This window comes from Alexandromys fortis, unplaced genomic scaffold, assembly GCF_014885135.2.
Source record: "Alexandromys fortis isolate MF-2015 unplaced genomic scaffold, M_Fortis_MF-2015_v1.1 scaffold_54, whole genome shotgun sequence".
NCBI classification, from domain to species: domain Eukaryota; kingdom Metazoa; phylum Chordata; class Mammalia; order Rodentia; family Cricetidae; genus Alexandromys; species Alexandromys fortis.
Genome location: NW_026067958.1, coordinates 4,112,814 through 4,136,523, shown reverse-complemented (window position 1 = coordinate 4,136,523; position 23,710 = coordinate 4,112,814). Strand labels below are relative to the sequence as shown.

Sequence of the window (23,710 nt, the reverse complement as noted above, 5' to 3'; positions counted from 1 at the left end):
AGCTAAAAAGAGCTGGCTATGCAGTGATCTAGGAGAGTTCAGTTCAAAAGCAAAGGCAGAAAGCACCACAGCCCATTCCCCAAAGCAGGATTTTCTGGTGTGGCTTAGTGGGCAAGGGGCGGGGATGGTGAGTGCTGTTCTCCGGGAAGAGGAACAGGTTTGGGCATCTTCCAAGGACAAGGCAAGGGTCTAAGCAAAGGAATGTGAGCTTGGGTGTGTTTTCCTAAAGGGATTTCTCTAGTTCTGTTGTTGAGAATGTAATGTTGAGAGAGGGCATGAGATCAAACCGAGGGATGGGTGTTGGGAGGGACTTTGTGGATCTCAGGGAACAGAATGCTTGAGACAGACTTTGCAGAGATGGGAGCTGTGCCCACTGTAGTGGTGTAGGGACTGAGCCCACCGTAGCATTGCTTTTAACATGTTTTAGTTTCACCCATGTGAGGTAAATGCAGAGGATGGGCCTCATCTTCCTTGCATCTTGCACATGCCTAGTGTAGTCAAGGGATATATGATTCAAGGACTGACTGTATGTCAGGCGCAGTGACCACGTGGTTGTGTCAAGTCTTTGTCTGAGGAGAGAACAGGTAATTAGGGGAAAAAAAACCCTCTTTTTAAATGGAATTTGAATACTTCCATAGGTCCAGCTGATTATCTAAAAGGACACTTATAATCCAAGTCCTTTGGAAGCTGAGACAGGAGGATTGCCATGAGTTCAAGGTCAATCTGAGCTATACAGGGGGAAACCCTATTTTTTTTAAAGGTGCCTTAGGCAGTATCCTATTGTTATGGAGAGATATTATGACCATGACAATTCCTATAAAAGATAGCATTTAATTGGGGTTGACTTACACTTCAGACATGTATATTATCATGATAGGGAACATGGCAGCATGGAGATAGACCTGGTGCTGGGGAGTAGCTGCGAGTTCTACATCAGGATCCATAGGCTAAGAGAGACACTGGGCCTGTCTTGGTTTCTGAAACCCCAGAGCCTACCTTCAGTGACACATTTACTCCAATTAGGTCACACCTACTTCAACAAGGCCACACCTCCTAATCCCTGTCAAGTAGCACCATCCCTAATGACCAAACATTTCAGTATATGAGCCTATGGGGGCCACTGTATTCAAAACAACACAAAAACCGAGCAAGAAAACATGGATTTGAGATGGAAGACAGATATGTTGACCTTGCAGCTGTCTGTACCCTGCCTTCAGGACTCACCAAGCACAAGTCAGAAGGACTTAGCAGTCACCTGACTCAGAGCTACGGTTTGTGTTCCGTTCAGCCATACTCTGTCATTCATGATACCATAACATACATGTGACATTTTAATCTTTTCCAAACCTTTATTCTCCACCAGTCTTCAACTCACAGGAATATATTCATAACTGACTCAAGTCAAACATCTTTTGGAAAAGCCTTCTCATTAAAAATGTGTCCCATAAACAGTACTATCAGTGAAGGACGCATGTCTGTACAGACACAAAAAGCCAGAAAAGTCCTTGAAACCTACACGCTTCGCTCATCCCTGCAGGATGTTTTATATTTCACAAATCAAAAAATGATTTAAGCTCTTTTTAGTACATTTTTTTCATAGTTCAATAGATCTGGTTCCTTAAATCTGAAGGAACAGGCATTTTTCTCTAAAACACGAATACTTCAAGTGACTTTACAAAATACAGCCTTAGGGCAGAGAAATCTTTGTTTGAGTAGAAGAGATTGCTGCATTTCCTAGATAAAAAGCCCCATTCCCAGAAATATTTTATTGAATTTCATGTGTATATTTTGCCACAAGAAAATGTCAGCGTTCAAATACTAGTCCCCTTTTTCACAATAATTACACTGTACACGATCAGCTGGGTTACCCACAGCCCATCTTTGGGAGATGTATACAGGGTGCTATGCTCTAGCTCATATTTGTCTTTGGTGAGGTAATGAGACAGCAATAAAGTTTATGTTCTCATAACACACAGGAATGGTATTTTGTACTCAGCAGTGAACATAAAAAATAACTATCGGTAGAAACAAACTACACAACATACTACTCTTGGTATACGTTAATGTGTCACTGAAAATTAGTGCAAAGTCCACTGTATATGGAATTTGAATATTTACATTACAGGAACTCATACAGAAATCATTACTAAAATGTATCATACCTGAAATGATTGTAAAATAGATTTTGGTGGTTAGCTATTAGACCACCTCATTTTCAATCTGTGTGCAGAGAGGGATTATACCTCTGCATTTCTCCAACCAGAATTTTCCCCATACAACTTAAAAATTCAAAATTATAATGAAGAAACATTACTGCACAGTGGGGACTTAAAACTTATGCTATTTTTCTTTTGACAGTATTTCATATTTACTAATAAAATATCTCACAACACACCACAACAAGGACATTTGCTTTAAGTACAAAGACTAAGACAAAAATATTTTGAAAAAAATTTTTGTAGGTACATAGAAAGAACAAGATCCATAGATTTGCAGAAAAAATTATTGGTAAAGATGTGCATAAGTATATTTCCATCTACATATACTTTTCTTCTCTGGCCACATAATTGTAAAAATCTATTATACCATGAAAGGAATGTCAAATAACTTAAACTGCTATGTTTTCATTGTTCAATTATAGCAGTTATTAATAGTTCACATAAACTCTTTTGAAAGATAGATTTTAAAAATTTTTGGTTTTGACCACCCTAAAGCACTATAAATAAAATCACAGGCCAGGGCTGAAGAGGCAGCTCAGTGGTTTTGAGTACATACTGTTCTTATAAACGACCCAAGTTCAGTTCCCAGCCCCCATGCATGGATCAGCCTCCTGTAACTCCAGCTGTAGGGAATCCAGTGCCCTCTTCTGACCTCTGGGGGCTCTGTGCACAACATGCACCTACCCCCAACAATTAAAAAAAAATTAAAAAAAAAACTTCTGCCAAAAGGAAATTTAAGCAAAATAAAAATTTTAATATGAAAACTCAAAATTCTTTCTCTGAGCATCTGCAGTCCTCATGGACAACAGAACAGCTGACCTATCAACCCTGCACAGCTGAGTCAGGATCCATTGCTTTATATAAACTGATAAAATCTGTCCTGAGCAAGGCCCAGGGCTCATCAATCTAGGACTTGATGGCTATGTAAAAATTTGTGAATGAATGCAGCCCACCCAAATCAAGACAAACTGATTGATCAGCAACATTCAAACAGAATTTTATTTCCACTTTCATCAATTCTAAATATTTCTCCAGCCAAGACCTTTAGCCAGTGTCTGGGATCACTTTGATGGTTGCTCAGTCCTTCCTCCACCTTTTATGTGACATGCAGACTTGTGTTTCTGGTGAGTTGTTTTGTTTTCTTAATTTATTTATGGATCATTTTCCCTTTGACCATCTTTCTTTCACACCTGAACATTTTTTCCTCTTTCTCTTCTGAGTGCCCATGTGGGATTCCTGTTGGTCCCGGATCCCCAAGCGCTCATTCCTACCTCACTCTCCAGTTTATCTATTTTCCACGTCCTTTCTTTTTCTAGCACAAATAAATTCCACAGAGAATCATGGCAAATGGTGGGAACCATACAAAAATCACAAAGCAGAGGATAATGTAAACTCTCCTCATTAATACATTTAGTGAAGTCAAATATACAAATGAAAATTGAGACCTCAAGCCAACTGAAAAGTTAGTAAAGTGAATTAAATATATAGGACAAGATAGTTATCCCAACTGAAGTTAGACAAAAGAGTTAATGTCTTTCCATCTGTGATGATAAATAATTAAAACACCATTATGGCAGTGCTGGGCTTGTTTTGGCTGTCACTCACTGTACTCTCCTGTGTCTTAGACTGTCAGTTAAAACGGATGATGGCTCAGATGATAAAGTACTTGTACTCATATATGAGGATGATCCCCATGACCAGGTATGTATGGCTGGCCCTTCACTAGGTACCAGCAGAACATCCTTAGGAAGAGCAGACAAGCTGGATTAACCACATTGGGGAACTCTGGGTTCAAATGAGACACAACCTCAATGAATACAGAGGAGCGTGATTGAGGAAGACACCTGATACCAGACTCAAGACTCCACATCACGTGCACTCACATGCACACATACTTGCTTACACCCATGTACACCCTATGCCTAGGAGCAGGGAGTTAAATACAACCTTTAGCCGGCTTTGAGAACAGGTTGCTCTCTCTCTCCAGCTCCCTCATCATTATCCTTAGACATTAGCTAGGGCTCCATCTAACCTTTTATTCTAGGGGTCATATTTAGCTAGAAGAAAGTTTGTATCAACTTATCAAGTAAAACTTGGTAACATGGCAAAAAATGGTTTCTGGAGAATTCAATATATCTATTTTTGTTCTCTTTGTTCATTAACTTTATTATCCATAGAAAACAGGGCAGAGGCTGCAGAGATAGTCTAGTTGGTAAGGTACTTGCCATGGAAGCAAGAGGACTTGAGCTCAAACCCCAGAGCCCATGAATAAAAGTTGGGCATAAAGCCGGGCGGTGGTGGTGGCGCACGCCTTTAATCCCAGCACTCGGGAGGCAGAGGCAGGCGGATCTCTGTGAGTTCGAGACCAGCCTGGTCTACAGAGCTAGTTCCAGGACAGGCTCCAAAGCCACAGAAAAACCCTGTCTTGAAAAACCAAAAAAAAAAAAAAAAAAAAAAAAAGTTGGGCATAGTGATACTTGCTTGTAATCCTAGTGTTGGGGAGATAGAGAAAGATCCCAGCCAACAGCATGGCCTACTCGGTGAGCTCTAGGCCAGTAAGGGATCCTGTCCCCCCCCCCCCTTTCTCAAAAAAAAAAAAAAAAAAAAAAAAAAAAAAAGAAAAAAAAAAAAAAAAAAAAACCAAACGAAAACAAAAAAACAAAACAGAAAATCCACAGAAACCAAAGATAGGTGATGGAGAGATAGCTTTAGGAGTTAAAAGGCATGCTGTACAAGCATGGGGACCATATCTGAGCATCATGTGCACATCTGTAACCCTAGCAACCAAAGCTGACACTGGGCTTAGATAGATCTGACCCTCCACCAGCCTTTTTGTCTGAAACCCAAGTTTCTCTTTGGCTGTTTCCACTCCCTATATGAAGGTCTCCTGGCAGACATCTCATGGCACTGGCAATTCTGGTATCTTTGTTTCACCTTGGCAATCAAGACTTCGCTTTCCCAACCTGTACAAGGGTCTCTTCACCTCTCAGGGCCTGCTCACTGGCTGTAGCACAGTCCCACTTCACCTGCCTCAGCAGCTCTCTGAAAAGGTGGGGGAAGAATCCATGGCCCCTTCATGCTTGCATCTTTCATGCCTCCAAAACCAGTACCTCATGGATGCAAATGCTAAGTATGGCTGCCAGAGTGGGATGGACACTGACCCTCCAGAATCATGTTGTTGTTGTTGTTTGGGGGCTCTTAGGCCTTTGTCTTTCACAGGTTGAAAGCTTAGCTGGTTGGAGTCTTTTCCTGAGAACACACATCCATTATTTCAGTATTTAATGGCACTAATCTTAACTATTTATCACAGCCTCTCTTCCAGCACATGCCTTGACTGTAACAGTAAGCTTCCCAGTTCCTTTTTCCCCTTCAAACTGTACATTATATATGTATTTTTCTCTCTGAACTGTCCATTATATATGTATTTTTCCTCTCTAAGCTGTTATATATGTATTTTTCTCTCTGAACTGTCCATTATATATATATTTTCTTCTCCAAACTGTATATTATATATGTATTTTTCTCTACAAACTGTACGTTATGCTTATATTTTTTCCTCTCTGAACTGTACATTATGTATGTATTTTTCTGCCCCATAAGCTTGCTTTCACTGTAAATCTGCAAAAGGAAAATCAGCAACAACCATGTTGCAGATTCAATGTTATGTTTTGGCATTTCCTCTACCAAAGAGATTAGTCTATTGTGTTTCAATTTAGCCTCAAAAAAGTTCTCAGAACATTGACAAAATGTAGCCAGATTCTTTGCCAAAACATCCCACAAATAGCTTCTAGCCTGGCTGATGCTGAAGTCCCTGTTTGCCTCTGAGACCTATTGAGCCCCACACAGCTCCACAGTCTGCACCACTCTTCTTACTAGAACAGCCCAGTAAGCTCTGATTATAGTACCTAACCTTCCAAGGAAAAATTCTAGGCTAACCATCATGGGATTGTTCTAGACAAAATTGTTTAATAATGGCAATGTTGCTATATGGTCTAGCATAACATTGGGACCAGATATTTGAATCACTAAATTTCTTCAGATGTTAAGAGTATAGCTTTCAATTGAACTTATAATCAACCCCAAGTGTAGTAACCCTAATTGTAGAAACAAAGCGTGGATAAATGAAACTCACAAAGATTTAAGAGGTCACATTCAAATTCTTGACTTAAGCATTTAGCTAAGTAAAGATCTTCATAAGCAGGGGTGCTGTCCTGGATATTTTCTAAGCAGGCACAAACACCTTAGAACTAATTTTAAAAATTTAATTTACATTATTTAAGCTTGCTGATAATTTCATGAATAATTTATCAACATATTATAAGACCTCAGTAATAACCATTAGATAAAAAAGAATCCATGTGCTTAAGCCAATGTCAGGTGCCCTCTCGTGATGTACATTATACTGGTAAGTAGTTATTTCTGCTTGAGCTCCCTGAGGTCTCTGTAAGCAGGGCTCCCTCCACCCAATTTTCTCAGATTGTCCTTTAAGGTCACCTCTGGTCTGGGGATGGGTTGTTCCCAGCTGTGACACAGAGGGAAGCGAATTGTAAATCAGCCCAAGAGTGAACACACTGTGTCCTTGAGAACAGGCAGAAAGTGAAATGTTTCCAAGAGATGTTAGCATTGCTCATCCCACGATAGACCAGAGGCTGCAGTGGGAATGGAGCCAGCAGTTCAGCCATTGGAAGTTCATCCACGGAGAGAGAGCTAACCAGTCAGTCCAGCTGACTGCTCAACTTTCCCAGTCAGGTTCACAGGGATGACATCAGAGCCAGTGTGGTGATGTTATTTCTATCTGTAGCTATGTGTTCTCTTCTGTGGAGGTCTCCTCAGAAGGGTCGTTCTGCTCCACCTGCACATCTGTAGACACTCCAGCTGACTGACTTCACAGGGCTTCTCCAGATGGTTTCTAATAGCTATCAATAAGCCTCCAATGTAATGCTATTACCAGCTTGGTGTTATTTATTCTTTTACTTGAAAGCTTGCCCCAGGAGGAAACTCCTGTTTCTGAGATTCTCTGTCCTAACTTCTGTTGCTGCTACAGTGGGACTTACCCAGTGTATTCTTGCTGGACTTTTATGAGCACCCAATTTGACGATGCTTTGCTATCTCTTTAACCATGATGCATGCATCCATCCCTTATTATTTATTATTTCACTTGGGCTTGCTATGTAATTAATAAACTCACTTGTTCACGACCCCAAGCGTGCCTGTTGTAGATCATTCTCAAGGCGACACAGAAGAGCAGTCTTCACAAATGTCTCAGGTGGCCCCGCCTCTGGTACTCTGTACAATACTTGTTAACCCAGAGACTGTTTCCACCAAGCCATACTTCAGTTTATTTAAGCAACAGTCACACGTAGAATATTACTATTAAAAGGAAAATGGAGCTGGTAGACAGCTCAGGGGGTAGAGGTGCTCCTTGCACAAGCCTAATGACCTGAGTTCAATTTCAGAGTCCACAAAGGGATAGAAAGAAAGAACCAATTCCACAGAATTGTCCTCTACCCATCACATGTGTTCCATGACATGCAATGCCCACCCCTCCACCATGTATACAGACTCAATAATAACAACTATTTTTAGTTAAAACAAGAAAGGGAATCATAAAAAGCTTCAGGAATACTGCATCTAAAAGTCATTTAATGACTGGACTATATTATTGAGCTTTTTAATTTTCATTTTTAGTCCATTATGAGTAAATGGTAAAACAATAAAGCACTTTCTCCTAAAACCAAGATGAAAGCCTGCAGAAGCAAAATATACATGATAATATAGAATTCAATAATAAAGATCCCATCGCTGCTGGAACCAGATCTTTTCTTATGAGAACTGATACCCTTGCAAAATGGCCAGGAAAGGGAAGAGTTACTCTTTCTTGCCTTGAAGGCAGCTCTCTAAACTGGGCCAGCACACAAAGTGAAATGACAACCTTGCTAAACGCAGTATGCACTTCGTGTATTAAGTGCCTGTCTTACATAAGGCAGCAGGCAGAAATTCACCCCACTTATAGTGGTGGTTAAGGGTCAACAGACAGACCTGAGAGTCTTGTGATTTGGGAAATGATTGGTTGTGTTGATCTTGCCATTGTTCGTTCATAATAATGTCACCCCAGGTATATTGTGGTCCCACAGACTGAGCTGTAGGAGTTAGGAGTGGCTTCTCTGGGTGCCACTAGAAGATACACCCACGGGGCCTCCAAAGGCAAGGAAACCCTTTTCTTCTTCATCAGTGAAACAGATGCGCAGCCCGCTGTGCTCAGAGCTATTGACCAAGTGAAATAACTCTGGGTTTGCAACCATTTTAACCATTCACAATAAGCAGTCCCAGATCCCTTTTTCACGGTGAGGTGAAGAGAACCAAATCCTGACATAAGAAAGGAAGACTTACAGGTTGAAAGCAGTTTTGACACGAGGAAAGGGAGACCATGGAGATAAACGAAAGCGTTGCCTTAAGGCCACAGGGATCAGCAGCAGTTGCTGGCATACCCTTGACATGTAGCATGCAATGCGAGGCAAAGCACAGGAAAACCAAATCAAGACTGCTTTTGTGGGCAGATGATGGAGGTGGTGTTTGACACAATGGCTACACCATTCACCTCTGAGGGACAAGACCAGTTGCCTTCCTCCTGAGCAGTGGCTGGATTTACTTACCTCACCGTAAGCCTTGGGAGCAGGATTGGGGGGGGGGGCTTCAAGAGTCATTCTCAATACCAGGAGCGGGCTAGAGGGAGCACAGTCTCCCCTGGAGTTCTGTCTGACATGGACCTGGCAAAGTCCAGTACCTCCTGTGGAAACCTCTTTCTCTCCCTTTGTCTCTGCCTCCCCCCATTCTCCCTTCTCCCTCAGATGCGAATTGTAACTTATCTTTCCTGTAGCCTAGTAGTACGGGTCTGGGCAAGGAGCACCCTTTAAAACCACCCCACATCTGCTCTCAGAGCGTGGAGAAACCACCGTGCTGCTGGGGTAGCTGGGAAGTGGCTGGCAAAGGTTCTGCTGTGCCGTGCCTGGGCTTGGCTTTTAAAGGCCCCGTGCCTGTCTAGATAAAGCTGGACAGACCCTTCTGTATTCACAGACCAGAAAGTCTGTCTACAGCCTTGCTGGCTCCTGCCATTCAATAGCCCTGGTGCCTTCCCTATGCAGCTTTTGTTGTTATGCTGGTGGTGGTCTTCCGTGGTGGTGCTGGTGATGGTACTGGGGATCAAACTGAGGGATTTATACATGGTAGGCAAATGTTCTATCACTGTACTATATGCCCAGTTTCACTTTGCAAACCTCGTGTGGTGGTTTGAAGAAGTATGGCCCCCATGGACTCACGCATTTGAAGGATTGGCTCATAAGGGGTGGCACTATTAAGAGGTGTGGCCTTGTTGGAGGAAGTGTGTCACTGTCAAAGCGGGCTTTGAGGTCTCATGTATGCTCAAGCCGTACCTAGTGGGACAGTTCACTTCCTCTTGCCTATGGATCAAGAACCCTAAGTTCCTTCTCCAGCACCATGTCTGCCAATATGCCACCATACTCCCTGCCGTGAAGATAACGGACTAAACCTCTGAAACTGTAAACTGCCCCCAGTTAAATGTTTTCCTTTATAAGAGTTGCTGTGATCATGGTGTCTCTTCATAGCAGTAGAAACCCTAATACATCTCAGCTCTGTATTTCTAACATGCTTCATTCCTGTAATCTAAAACCATTCTTTATTTCTCCTTTCAGTTTATGAGATGTCAAGCACTTGTATCCCCTCTATGTGCTGGTTAAGTTTTTTTTTTTTTTGTATGTGTGTGTGTGTGTGTGTGTACTTCTGTGTGCCTGTGTGTGAGTATGTGCGTGTGAGAGCAGGTGCTCATGGAGGACAAAGGCAGCTGATGCCCTGGAGCTGGAGTTACAGGGAGTTTACCCAACATTGGCGCCTGTGGAGCACTACTGTTGAGCCCCCTACACGAGAGTCTTAGCTGCTAAGAAGCCACAGCTCTTGAATCTCTGTTCGAGTCCACCTTGTGAGGCAACCCCAACCTGTCTGTTTCCACAGAAGCCCTGTGACTTATAAAGACATCTCCTCTTTCCTTTTACTTCAGAAACACAGGTATGCTCATGAAACTCGCACACTCAAACAACCTTGCCTTACTGTCTGAAGGCTAATTGTCCCCCCTTTTTAGGTCACTTGCCAAAGACTGGTGGCAGTTAGAGGGAATGCAAGCAGAGGGGAGAGAGTGTTTCTCCTGGGCGGCAGGGGCCTGCAGCTTCGAGGTCCAGGCAGTTTCTGAAGTAGTCTGGGGTACCTCACAGATGCCGCATGGCTGGGGCTGCATATGGACTGCAAGTCTGGTTTCAGCACAATTCTGCCTGAGAAAGAGGAGACCACCTGCGGGGCAAATGAGCCCCAGGAATCACCATTCCACCAGCGTTCTTGCAGATGGCCCTGATTTGGAAAAGGTATGCAGAAAATCTTTGAAAGACAGCTGCTGTTCTGTACAGCATTTGGAAGTCTGTGCCACACCATCCTGTGTCGGTTTTTATTAAAGCAGCATCATTTGCTCCCCTCAAAGTCCAGCTCTCCTTTCTTCTCATTAAAACAATTATTAGATCCTAATTTCAGGTTATTCGTTTCCCTTTCATACTTCTCAAGTACAGTTAGCTATCAAGTCCTGGGATGTCCTCGTTCCCATTCTCATGTCACTATTTAATGTAAACCTTATTGCTCCTTACACCTTGTCTGATCTATTATGTTATAATCCCTATATTTAAATGGATTCCTTGACGTCTACTGTGCGTGAGTGCCGAGTCCATGCATGTCCCCCTTTATTTACACACGGGTGCCTTTCCTGGCTCACCATGATCTTCACATGGTAACAAACTACATAATTAACTCATTACCTTAATTTGTATTTCCTTCCATTAGAGATTAATTTAGTGGCTATGGTGCACTGTGCATCATCCTTGGCTCAAGAGAGACAGAAGCAAACACCAGACCTATGTTTTCCTTGCCTTTTACGGAAGAGTTAATGTTAGAGATCAATGTTCAGAAAGATCTAGCTATAGAAGTGTGTTATAACTTGGGGTGAAAGCACAGTCAGTAAAGTGCACTGTATACAGAATGGTCCCCATACTCTCATAAAAGCCAGGCAAAGCAGAGTAGGGTGTCTGCAGTCCCAGCACTGTGAGGGCAGAGACACGACAGTTTCTGGGGATGGGTGGCCAGTCAGTCTAGCTGAGTCAGTGAGTTCCTGCTTCAGAAAATAAGGTGGAGGTCAGGTGGTGGTGCACACCTTTAACCCCAGAACTTTGCAGGCAGAGTCAGGCTGATCTCTGTGAGTTTGAGACCAGCCTTGTCAGTTAGGGCTACTTAGAGAAATCCTGTTTCACCACCTCCACAAAATAACAGAAAAAGAAAGAAAGAGAAAATATGAGGTAAATTGAATAAGACACCTGACACTGACCTCTGGCTTCTTGCATGAATACACACACTTGGCACAAGAAGCAAACTTAATGCCTAGGTTCCTAGGAGGGATTCCCCCAAAATACATTTCAGCTGAGATGACAAAGGAGTACCATGTGAGTAAAGGGTCTGCACCCTTAAGGAGCATGGTGTGGAAAAGATTCACACATGGGGGGAAGAAGACTGATGTGCCTGGGTGCAGGGGGAGTCGTTGAAGCATAGGAGAGGTCAAAGGCAGGAAGGTCACCAGGGCCAGACTGTGCTGAGACTCCTAAGAAGTGTTGAGGAATTTGGGTTTTATTATAAAAGCAATGGGGAAATCACAGCAGGTCTGGAGCACAGGAATGCAATAATCTATTATGTTTCAAAAACTGCAAAATGTAGAAGGCTTGAAGCAAAGCTCGCTGGATGAAAAATGGGAGAGCTGTGTAGGCAAGAGCCAGTGTTGGCTGTGATCATGGTGGGGTCCGTGACACGGCCAGAAAAAGAAAAGAGACCCAGATTCAAGAGAGAAGGACGTTGAGGTTTAGAGATCTTCACCAGGGGAGCGAGGCAGAGGGAAGGGGCACACAGGAGTATTCGGATGCCCAGGCGTTCATCACTAACAATAGGGGAGACTGATGTGGACCTCAGAAAACAAAGGACAGAAGAGGGACTGAAACCCAGAGCTTAGTGAGGGTGCGGGGTCCAGCACAGCTCTTTCTGAGAGGGCGGAGTGAAGATGAGCAGTGTTGTCTCGTTCCTGTAAACTTGGAAGTCAGTGAGAAGGCTCTGAGCTCTGCTCTCTCTAGCCTGGCCAGGGTGTGCTGTGTAACTTAATGTGGTCATACTGACCAGTACCAAGAACAGCCCAAAGAAATAAGGTCCTTTGTTTTTTAGCTCTGCAGAACCGAAAAACATCTCCTGACTAAGAGATTAGTGTCAAATACATAACATCTGGCCCACCTGCTGTGAGACAGCACCAGTTATTCTGGGAAAAGCCAGTTTTGCCCCCCTTAAATTAATTCCTGGCAAGGTGGGCTTCTCATTGAGCTGGCTTCTTGGGTAAAGGTCCCTTGCTACAGAACCTTGTCACAAGTTAGTTGGCCTGCTGTGTGGCGAGCGGGCAGACTTGGGTCCCACAACAACAGCACTTGTCCTGGAATTCCTGAGAGGTGCCAATGTGAGACATACACTTGGCATTGACTGACCCATTTGGTAACTGAGACCATGGAGGTAGAGGTGGAGAAGGAAGAGACAGTGGTCATGGCCTGGGCCTGAGCCTTGAGGAACAGCAATGTGGAAAGTTGAGTAGAGAAGAGAGACCTCGCAGAGGAAAGGCCAACATGGTATTGAGAAAGCTAAGGGGAGAATCTGCTCTAAGTAGGGCGGGATGGGTGAGTGTGGGGGGGTGGCCCTGCATTGGGTGAAGGAAGGCAAGCTGTGGATTATTAAATCACTGATGGCCATTATAATAATTTGTTATCTTAGGGTTACTATTGCTGTGATTAAACACCATGACCAAGAGCAACATGGGGAGGAAAGGGTTTATTTCCCTCACAATTCCATGTAATAGTTTATTGTCAAAAGCAGCAAGGGCAGCGACTCAAGCAGGGTAAGAACCTGGAGGCAGGAGCTTATGCACAGGGCCAGTGAGGGGTGATGTTTCTTAGCTTGACCCAGATGGCTTGCTCAACCTGCTTCTTAGAGACCCTGGGATGGCCATCCCAGGGATGGTACTGCCCACAATGTGCTGGGCCCTTCCCCACCAGTCACTAATAAGAAAACACTCTACAGGCTTGTCTGCAGCCTGATCTTACAGAGACATTTTCTCAGTTGAGGTTTCCTCCTCCCAGATGACTCTAGCCTGTATCAAGCTGACATTAAACTATCCAGCACATTCGTCAGAAGTCTCTCAGTTGGTACTCTGCTCTGAGGCCCCCTCACATGCTGCCTTATTTTCATTTTGTGGTGCTGAGCGTTGACCCCAAGGCTTTCCATGCTAGGTAAGTACTCTAACAGCCTCAGCTGATATGTGAAGACATTGTATATAAATAGCTTCACTCTTCACTACAGAATATTCAGGCTCTGACAGAGTCATGCATTTTCCACTGCATTCTATCACCCCGGATTTCTTCATGCTAGCCCACTGTAATTCTGTCTGGTGCTGTGCTTTCCACAGCTAGCACCGCTTCCCACCCCACTAGAATGTTATAATTTAAGTCACACAGTATGTAACATCTTGGACCAGGCTCTTCCATTTCAAGAAAAATATTTGAAAATCATTCTTGCTATTGCATAAGACAACAGCTCATCGCCTTTTGTGATTAGATGGTGTTTCATTGTGTGGTCATAGCCAGAATTTGTCCATCGGGAGACTGATGATCAAGTTGGCTATTATTTATTTCTGTTGATCATGAAGGGAGCTATTTAGAAGATTTGCATGTAGGTTTAGCCTAAATATAAGGTCCTTTCTCTTGGGGGTGGGAAGCAGCTTTTGGAATTCAATGGGTGAACCTTTCCAAGGCTGCATTTGACCTTCATTTGGCTTCTCCTGGCACAGGGGATTAGCTCAGCCCTTTCAGACTCCTTGGCCCCTCTAGATAGCCTCATAATGCCGTCATGCACAAACTGATTTTACATATCTAGTGATGGTGAAGCATCTGCTAGGAAGTAGTAAAACTATACATTTAACAGCTTGTTCATTTTTATCCCAGAGGGATGTTTTGCCTCATTTTCCATAAAAACACCCTTGTAATGTTCAAATTTGATCTTACGTGATACTCACCAATTGGGGCACCCAAGAGTCTCTAGGCCATAAGCTTGGTGGCCAGTGACATGGTCATGAAAATTCCCTTAGTGTTGAGCATTTGGGGGATTTTTAAACTAGCTTGATAGCATAAACATGTTTCCTTGGTAGTGATCCTGACATTGACCCCTAATAATTAGAGACACTTGTGGATTTCCTCTGACTTATTAATGAGTAAAACAGACTATCTTCTTTGTATATTAAAAAAATGGTTGTGAAAATAGTGACATAAAATAAACCAGCATTTATCTTAATCATAATGATGAGGCTGTAAGTTGGTGGGCATCTTATTTAGGAAGTTATGTATGGTTTTAAGGCTTTCAGTAAAATACCTGAAATGACTGTAGGCAATCATTCAGTTCCATAAAACCTCATCCTGACACCTTGCAGAGCACTTTGTACCAGGACAGATAATAACACACTTAGCTATGGGATTTCAGAGCTAGTACTGTAAAAATGTGTAGAACACATAAATGCTTCGTGGAATGGCTCTGTACAGAGGAGCATACTGCAGCGATATTATCTTAGTATCCATGCAAACACTAGGGATTTTAAGTCAGAAACATAATTTTTCAGTTTTGGAAAGGACTTTGAGAAGGTCTTAATCTGGCAGAAAAAGAAAAGAATTCTGTAGGAAGAAACCTGGGCTGTGAATACTGAAATAGCCTAAAAGTTTTAGTGACCTTTGCCTCTTATTCCCTCATTGGTGATACATACGATACGCCAGATGCCCCTTTGAGAAGGTCTTATTATCCCTAGGCCTAAGATTGTTGTCAACAGGTCTGTGATTAGAAAGCTACTCCTGGATTTTGGCTTTGATCCACTTCTTCAGGGAAAGCACTCTGCTAGGGCCTGGAATCCCCTGTGGATTGGACCAGTCCTCCCAGGCAACGTGCTCATGACCTTCCCCCACACATGTTGTTGGGGAGGAGCCTCAAAGAGAAAACTGATCCACTGTGGTGTGAGTCATTGATAATCCAGAGAAGGGAAGGTTAGTCATTTGGAGAGCTGAATGATGTATATGGAAAAGCTTCTAAGCTCCCAGGCCCCAGAAAATGAGTGGCATCTCTCTAGGGAGGCAGAGGAGAGAGCAAGGTGAAGGTACAGAGGTTGGGATGTGCTAAACAAGAAGTAGAGAAATGTGGGAGTGGAAATGGCTCCCAAAGCAGGGCAGGAAGACAGCCTTACATGTACCAACATCACTGACTTTCTGGCTATCATTCTTGCTCTAGTTGGCTTCCTTTACTGTATCAAATACTGGAGATACTCATCTTACTCAGGGAAGATTTTGATTCCTATCTGTACAGGTTTGAGTTCATGGCTGGATAGTTCTGTTGCTTTGAGGGCTGCAGGAAGAAACTGTCACAGAAAAGATCATTCAGTGAGCATGATAAGGGGCTCACTTCATGGCTTAGAAATCGCCAGGCAAAAGTTGGGAGCATGGGGGTGGGGGTGGGGTGAGGGGAAGAGGAGAGAGAAGGGAGAAGGGGAGGATTGGGTAGAGCTGGGGGGAGTGGGATGGTTGAGATGGAGGAAGGATGGATATGGGATCAGGGAAGAAGATATCTTAATTAAGGGAGCCATTTTGGGGTTGGCAAGAGGCTTGGTTCTAGAGGGGTTCTTAGGTGTCCACGGGGATGTCCCCAGCTAGGACCCTGGGCAGTGGAGGAGAGGGTGCCTGAACTGGCCTTGTCCCGTAGTAAGACCGATGACTATCTTGAATATCACCATAGAACCTTCATCCAGTGACAGATGGAGACAAGGACCGATATCAGAGCACTGGACTGAGCTCCCAAGGTCCAGTTGAAGAACAGAAGGAGGGAGAATATGAGCAGGGAAGTCAGGACCGCGAGGGGTTGGTCCACCCACTGAGACAGTGTGTTTGATCTAATGGGAGCTCACCAAAGCCAGCTGGACTGGCACTGAATGAGCATGGGATCAAACTGGACCCTCTGAATGTGGCTGACATTTGGGGCAGACTGAGAAGCCAATGATAAGGGCACTGGGATTTGTCTCTACTGCACGTACTGGCTTTTTGGGATCTAGTCTATTTGAATGCATACCTTCCTAAGCCTTGATGGAGGGGGGAGGGCCTTGGACTTCCCACAAGGCAGGGTACCCTGTCCTCTCTTAGGAATGGAGGGGTTCTTGGGGAACAGGAGGGAGATGGGAGGAGGAGAGGAAGTGGAAATTTTGAATGGTATTATTTATAAAGCAATAAAAATAAAAAACAAAGAAGTGAAGGTAGACAGAGAAGAGGCTGGGCCTCCATGATCTCCTTAGTGGGTACACTTTTAGTGAGCTAAAATCTCCTACTGTTCCTAAAGATTCCACCACCTCCCAATAATAGTGACAAGCTGGGGACCTAGCTTTGAACAAATGTGTTTGGATGAGAATAGTTCTCTCTTCAGGGAAAAGTCAGTCTTGACCCAATCTTTAGAGTTTATCCTATATAGTCTTGGGGCTGGGTTGCTGTACTATATGGCATGGGAGTGAACAAGTGACCAAGAGAAAGACTACTTTGAAATGATAAGACTCAGAACTACGTGTGGTATTAGGTATCCACTCTGAGATGGACATTTGCACTGTGGATTACTGTCTTCACAACACACTCTTGATACTTCTTCTGCATCCAAGAATAATATAATGTAATGTGTATGTGATGCGAATGTGTAAATGGGAAAAGCGCAGAAATCTGTCACCATGAGCAAGACGACTGCTGGGACAGAATGAGCCCATGGATGACCTAGGTTATGCAAATTCTTTCTGTAAATTAAATTCTATGAGTAAATGAATGTCAGGAATAAGGATTTGTATCTCCTATGGAATAAAGCAGGACCAACTAATGGGAATGACGATGGGATATACACCCTTTGCTATACTATTCTGACACTAATTTAGACACTTAAATATTATATTTTCCAAGAACTGTTCATGTAGAGAAAACCTGGGGTAACCAATGAAGATCATGGTGCAAGAAGCTCATGAATTTGCATACCTCTAGTTAAAAAAAATGGGAAGTATATAAAACTCAACCCAAATTCTTAGAGAACCAATGAATGTAAAACAATTTAGAAGAATCTTTACATTCTGTTGTTCTGATCAAATGCCTAAGAGAAAGTTTTTTCTTTTATTGAAAATAGGTGTTTTTCATACAATATTGTAACGGTGTAAATGAATGCAGATAGATTGTAAAAATATATACAGCTTTAATGGGGAAATAGACTTACAGAACCACCATTCTGCGGAGACCAGGAAAGCAGAAGTGACTGCTGGGAGCATGTTTGCCAGATTTATAGGTAAAACATTAGCCCGAGGAAAACACACCCCCTAATGGGCGGGACTTATCCCTACATCTTCCCTTTTTGTCTAAATAAGACAGAACTAAACCAAATACAACTATATACAATAATAATAAATAATAAATATAACAAACATTATTGAGAACAAAAGTTTTGCTAAACATTCTATCTCAAGGAGTCTAAATAATGTAGAGAGTAACTACAATTATATAATCTTCAACTCCATCAAAGATCTGAGAAGGGAATAAATATTACTTAACAAACAAGATATATCCAAAATGTGCAACAATTGACAGAGACAACTGACTACCTGGGCAATCACCCAAAGTCTCGTTTGCAATGTTGAGTCAGCCAACTTTGGCTAAGGCCTAACATAACTGACATACCATTATTAAAGGCAAGGAACTTTCTTAGAACTATCCTACCCTGTCTTGGCAGGATAAGACAATCCTGTTTCATTGTCAGAAGTTGAGGTATGGGCTTTTCTTAACCCAAAGGCCAGTTCTGCCATGAAGACAAGCTCCCAGTGGAGTGTCTTTGGTGGTCAATGTTCTCTCGGGAATAGAGTGGCATTGCCAGGAGTAATTGTGTCTCGTTGGCACAGAATTCTAGGTTAGATTAAGAAGATTATTGTTTCCCCTCCTCCAACTCCTCTCCAATCTTCACTACCTCCACTTCTATCCGGATCCACATTCTTCACTCCCTCTCTTGTTAGAAAACAAAAAGGCACTGAAAAATAGTAAAATAAAATAAAACAAAATAAAAAACTAGAACAGGACAAAACAAACAGAAGAAAAAGAGCCAAAGAAAAAGCACAAAACCCACATACAGATGCATACACAGAAATACCATAAAAATCCAAATCTAGAAACTGTAGTATATACACAAAAGACCAGTAGGGAAAAAAGCCTGGTAAAGGGATTATGAGACAAAGAATCTCAAAAAATGCCAGTGAGATAGGTTTTTGTTGGCCATCTACTTCTGGGCATAGTGCCTGCCCTTAAGAGCTTTGAACATCCAGAGAGACACTGTTGGAGAAGACTAATTTCTCACTTGGGAGTGGTTATCAATTGGGTCAGGATTGGGGCTTGTGTCCACTTCCCCTCTTAGCTCTTAGTGCTGGGCCCCAGCACTTTAAAGGTGAAAAGATTAGCTGTAGTTCATGGAATCACAAGTTTAGGTTCCTGGACATCTGCTCCATTGCTCCAAAGCTGTGGTGAAGCAAGTGATGGAGCAAAGCTGACAGGCGGCAGAGCAAAAGAAAGGAGAAGGGTCTGAGGACAAGATACGACTCCCAAGTCTGTGTTTCCAAGGACCTGCTCCTTTCAACTAGGTTCCACCTACCATGTTTTCATCACGATCAAATAGTGAACCCATGGCTGCAGAAATCCATGGACGAACTCAGAATTCTTACACTCCAATCACTTCCCCCAAGCCCCACCTTTGTAGTCTGCTGCACTGGGCGACAAGCTTTCAACACACGAACCTTTGGGAGGACACTTTGTAAGCAAACTATACCACGTAGCTTTGGCCAACTCTTGCTATGGGAGCAGCACAAGCAAATCCCCTAGAAACAGACCATTCTCATAGACGTGTCAAGAAAGATTCAGAAACAGCTTTCATCAGGCCAGTATTTAATATGATCTTCATACTAAAAGCTTTCAACGTCATGAAATTCTAATTTTCTTTGAAAAAAAAATAGACGTATTTACTTTAATTTTTATACATATAAATGTTTTGCCTGCATGCATATGTATACCATGTGTATGCCTGGTGCTTCATGAGGCCCAAACAGGATTTTGGGTTCCCAGGAATTGGAGTTACAGATGGTTGTGAGCCACCATGTGAGTGTAAGAACCAAACTTGGGTACTCAGTAAGAACAGCAAATGCTCTTGACCACTGAGCCATCTATCTAGTCCCCAAACTACATCTCTTGTACTGATTTAAGGTTTCCAACTCATTCAGACTCTTCCTTCCACCCTGGCTGATATTAAACCTTTTTTTTGCTTGCTGGGGAAGTGTCACTTGAATAAATCTGCTGAATTTGGAAACCACAAATATCATTCACAAGTCTTCAAACTGGATGGAGGCATTTCCCCCAGTCTGAGTGGACGATTAGGGGAATGAAGATGAATAAGGCAAGGGGCTGGTGCACTGTCCTATACCAAGTCAACTGTCAGTGCTTCCTGGACAGATGATAGCACAGTTCATACTGAAGCCTCGGAGGAAGCCCAGGCTTGAGGAGTCGGAACTCTTGGGTCTTGTAACTCTTGGGCCTGTAAATACATCCTGGGAAACTTGGAGCAAAGACCAAACTGCATTTTTTTTATGTCTCTTTCTGTCTTCCTTCAGTCCTGCTGATAAAAAACTTCTATTTTTAGGACTAATTGGTATATTTGAGCTTGCAAAGGCATTCCTAATTCTCTCTTCTTCCCTTCATTAACATTTGGCATATCTATTTTAAAAACATACACTCCCTAGTAAAGCCAATTATGACATGCACGAAAGATTAGTCAGAAAATATGAAATTTAGGATTTGTTCCAAGTTTACTTGGTCTACATCATTGATGAAATTCAGGACTCTTCTAAGAATGACAGCAGAAATCAATCTAGAATTACTCCTTTCTTAAAATCTGCTGCACATGGAATTTTCCAAAAGGAATATAGGAAATAATTAGACCAACAGTAACTTAAAGGCCTTTGCTGACATGAAAATATTCAGGCTAATATCAGTCTGATAACGAATGCATGTCTGTACTCTCAAAACAGGGGGGAAGCTACCCAAGTTGAAACCCTGTCAGAAGCAATAGGAATTGCTCAGTTTGTTTCACTGCCAAAGGCAAAGCTAGCCCTGGAAAAAGCTCCCCTTTGCTGAGTTTCCTTTCAGGGCTACTCTACTGGGTTTTAGTGACTTGCATTAAGTACTTACTGCTACCAATCACCATTTTGGCTGTGGGGGATACAGAGGAAAAGAAAATAAAACAAAATCCATGGATGGTGGGGTATATGTTGGAGTAAGGGGTACATTATAACAAAATGTATTATTACCAAAGTAAGTCAGGTATTGGTGTTGCATGCCTTTAATCTCAGCACTTGGGAGGCAGAGGCAGCAGTATCTCTGTGAGTTTCAGGCCAGCCTAGTGTATAAAGTGAGTTCTAGGATAGCCGAGGTTGGAGAAACCCTGTCTCAAAAAAAAAAAAAACAAAAACAAAACAAAACAACAACAACAGAAAACCAAAAACCAAAACCAAAACAAACAAACAAAAAACCCAAAGTAAAAGCACCACACACTTAAGGTCAAATAATGTTATATCCTGTAGAAGAACACAATACAGAGGAAATAGACAGGAAGTGCGTGCGTAGAGACATTTGCTATTTAAGACCAGATGGCAAGGGAAGGTCAGCAGCAAAGATGACATTTTGGGCAAAGACCTGAAAGGCATGGGAAAAATAGTTAGAGATGTGTTCACATATCCCAAGATGTAATTTGACAATTTTCTTTTGCAAAACAGGACTCTGTATATAAAAATAGATTAATTTTGTGATATAGATATTGATACTCATTGCCAACTTACTAGCTTTAGAATCAGCTAGGAGAATGGTGAAGGTCTGAGTATGTCCAGAAGGGCATTTCTAGAGAGGATTAACTGGGGAAGGAGACTGCATCCTGAGTGTGTGTGGTACTCCTAGGCATAGCCGTAGAGTAAAAGGGGGAAAAGAGAGAGCAAGGCAAGCGCATTAGGTCCTCTCTGCTTCTCCATCTGACACATGTCCCCACCGCTGGGATGCTCTTCCCAAGTGCATGGGACAAACACCTGTGGGCTGAGTACTCTGAAACTGTGAGCCAGAATAAGCCCATTTTCCTTAAGTTGTTCTGCAGGAAATCGATCACGGCAATGAGAAAATAACACAAATGCTTTCCCAGGGTCTACGAATGTTAACATCATTCAAAAGCTTAAGTCAGGGCATGAACTAAAAATTATTAAGTGTAGCCGGGCGGTGGTGGCGCACGCCTTTAATCCCAGCACTTGGGAGGCAGAGGCAGGCGGATCTCTGTGAGTTCGAGGACTGCCTGGTCTACAAGAGCTAGTTCCAGGACAGACACCAAAGCTACAGAGAAACCCTGTCTCGAAAAACAAAACAAAACAAAACAAAACAAAATTATTAAGTGTTTTCTCTTGTTTTATTTAATTGTATTTTTCATAGAGTCAGGGCCTAGAGAGTTAAAGCCAGAGATTAGACAAATAGTGACTCATAGGGCTTTTATTTGAACTGGGGACAAGGTGACCATCAGGTCCAAGAGAAACTCAGGACAAATGGCTAACTGTGCTGCCCATTAACAGACCAAAGGCCACACTGGCTTCCAGGCTCACTCAGTACCTGTGGCTCCCCTCAACTCTTCTTATCCCACCCCTACCCTAAACTTCTCCAGCTTGTAGGCTTCCCTTCCCCCAACTTTTCATTTCTGTATAACCCTGCCATTTTGTTCAAGTGCTCTCTTGTGACTCTCTCTTGCTCTCTTGGCTCCTCCCTCTTACCCCCCCCTCTCTCGGTCCTCCCTCATCCCATGTCCCGGTTAAGTCTACTGGGCGCGCATAGTCCACCACTTTTTCTCCCTGCTCTGGACTCTTCCAGATCCTCTGGCTGTACTCTCCCTCATAGCTACAATAGAAACCCTTTACTCAATCACACCTATAGCTCTCACCATGAAGGACGAGCTGTGTGGTTTCAGGGGTACCAGGTCTACCCCAGACACAGGCTACACTATGCCAGCACTGACGGGAAGGTTTTACAGTTTCTTAATTTAAAATGCATGTTCACATTCCTTTCCAAAACGGAAAGCTTAGCAGATAAACTGGACTGTCCTCTACAGAAGAAAACACAAAAAAGGACAGTCGGAAGAAATTCAAAAGAAAAGAACCTGTCACCCTGTCATATTCCAGGTGGCCATCACTGGTGCATCCCTTGCTGATATAATGTCAAAGAGGAATTGGAAACCAGAAGTTAGGAAAGCACAGTGAGAGCAGGCCATCAGAGCCGCCAAGGAAGCAAAAGGCTAAGCAGGCATCCAAGAAGACAGCAATGGCTGCTGCCAAGGTCCCTACAGAAGCAGCACCTAAGCAAATGGTTGTAAAGCCTGTGAAGGTCTCTGCTGCCCGAGCTGGTGGAAAACACTAACTTGGTATATCAGAGTTTGAATAAAGACTTATTTCTAACTCTTAAAAAAAGGGCAGGAAGTGGAAGCACTGGTCTACAGGAAGCACAGGAAGTGAAGTCACTGGTTTACAGAAGCACAGGAAGTGAAAGCACTAGTCTACAGGAAGTGAAAGCACTAGTCTACAGGAAGTGAAAGCACTAGTCTACAGGAAGTGAAAGCACTAGTCTACAGGAAGTGAAAGCACTAGTCTACAGGAAGTGAAAGCACTAATCTACAGAAGCACGGAGGAAAACACCAGGAAGGAGTTCCCTTAGGACTTGAATGTCTGGCTGAGTCAGGTTGTCTCAAGGTTCTCAGTAGGAGCTAGCCCCAGTGTTGTGCCTAGCCTCTCACCCCAGCTTTAATATCTGTCTGTTACAGAACATGAACAAAATTTCTTCCTTGGTTGTTTACTGACACATGCCACATCCTCATTAGACATACTTGCAAACCTGATATCACAGTAGCTGTCTAAGGTCTCTATTTAAAATACTAGCCTGGGCTCTCCATCCTTATCTTTAGCCTTTATTAACAGCAAATAAATAATCAGGAGGGATGATCTGGGACCGAACATCCTGTCGCAATGTATTTGTTTTAACCGTTGTTTGCTTTTGAATTAAAAACATGGAATATCTTTCATAGCATTATCAAACATTCTGGAGAAACGTCAGCTCATTCATAACACATTTATTTCCCCAGTCTCTTAAAAAACAGCTTCATATTCAGCTGAAAAATGAAACCCCAAGAAATATGTAGAAAACTTTAAGACA

The 23,710-nt window shown here is 42.8% G+C and overlaps 1 protein-coding gene and 1 pseudogene across 5 annotated transcripts in view; one reads left to right on the top strand and one right to left on the bottom strand.

The window, feature by feature from the left end:
• Window positions 1–23,710, bottom strand: part of Kiaa1217 (KIAA1217 ortholog) — a 479,642-nt gene that overhangs the window by 419,947 nt on the left and 35,985 nt on the right. The window lies entirely within an intron of this gene.
• Window positions 13,024–22,921, top strand: LOC126507866 (60S ribosomal protein L24-like; annotated as a pseudogene).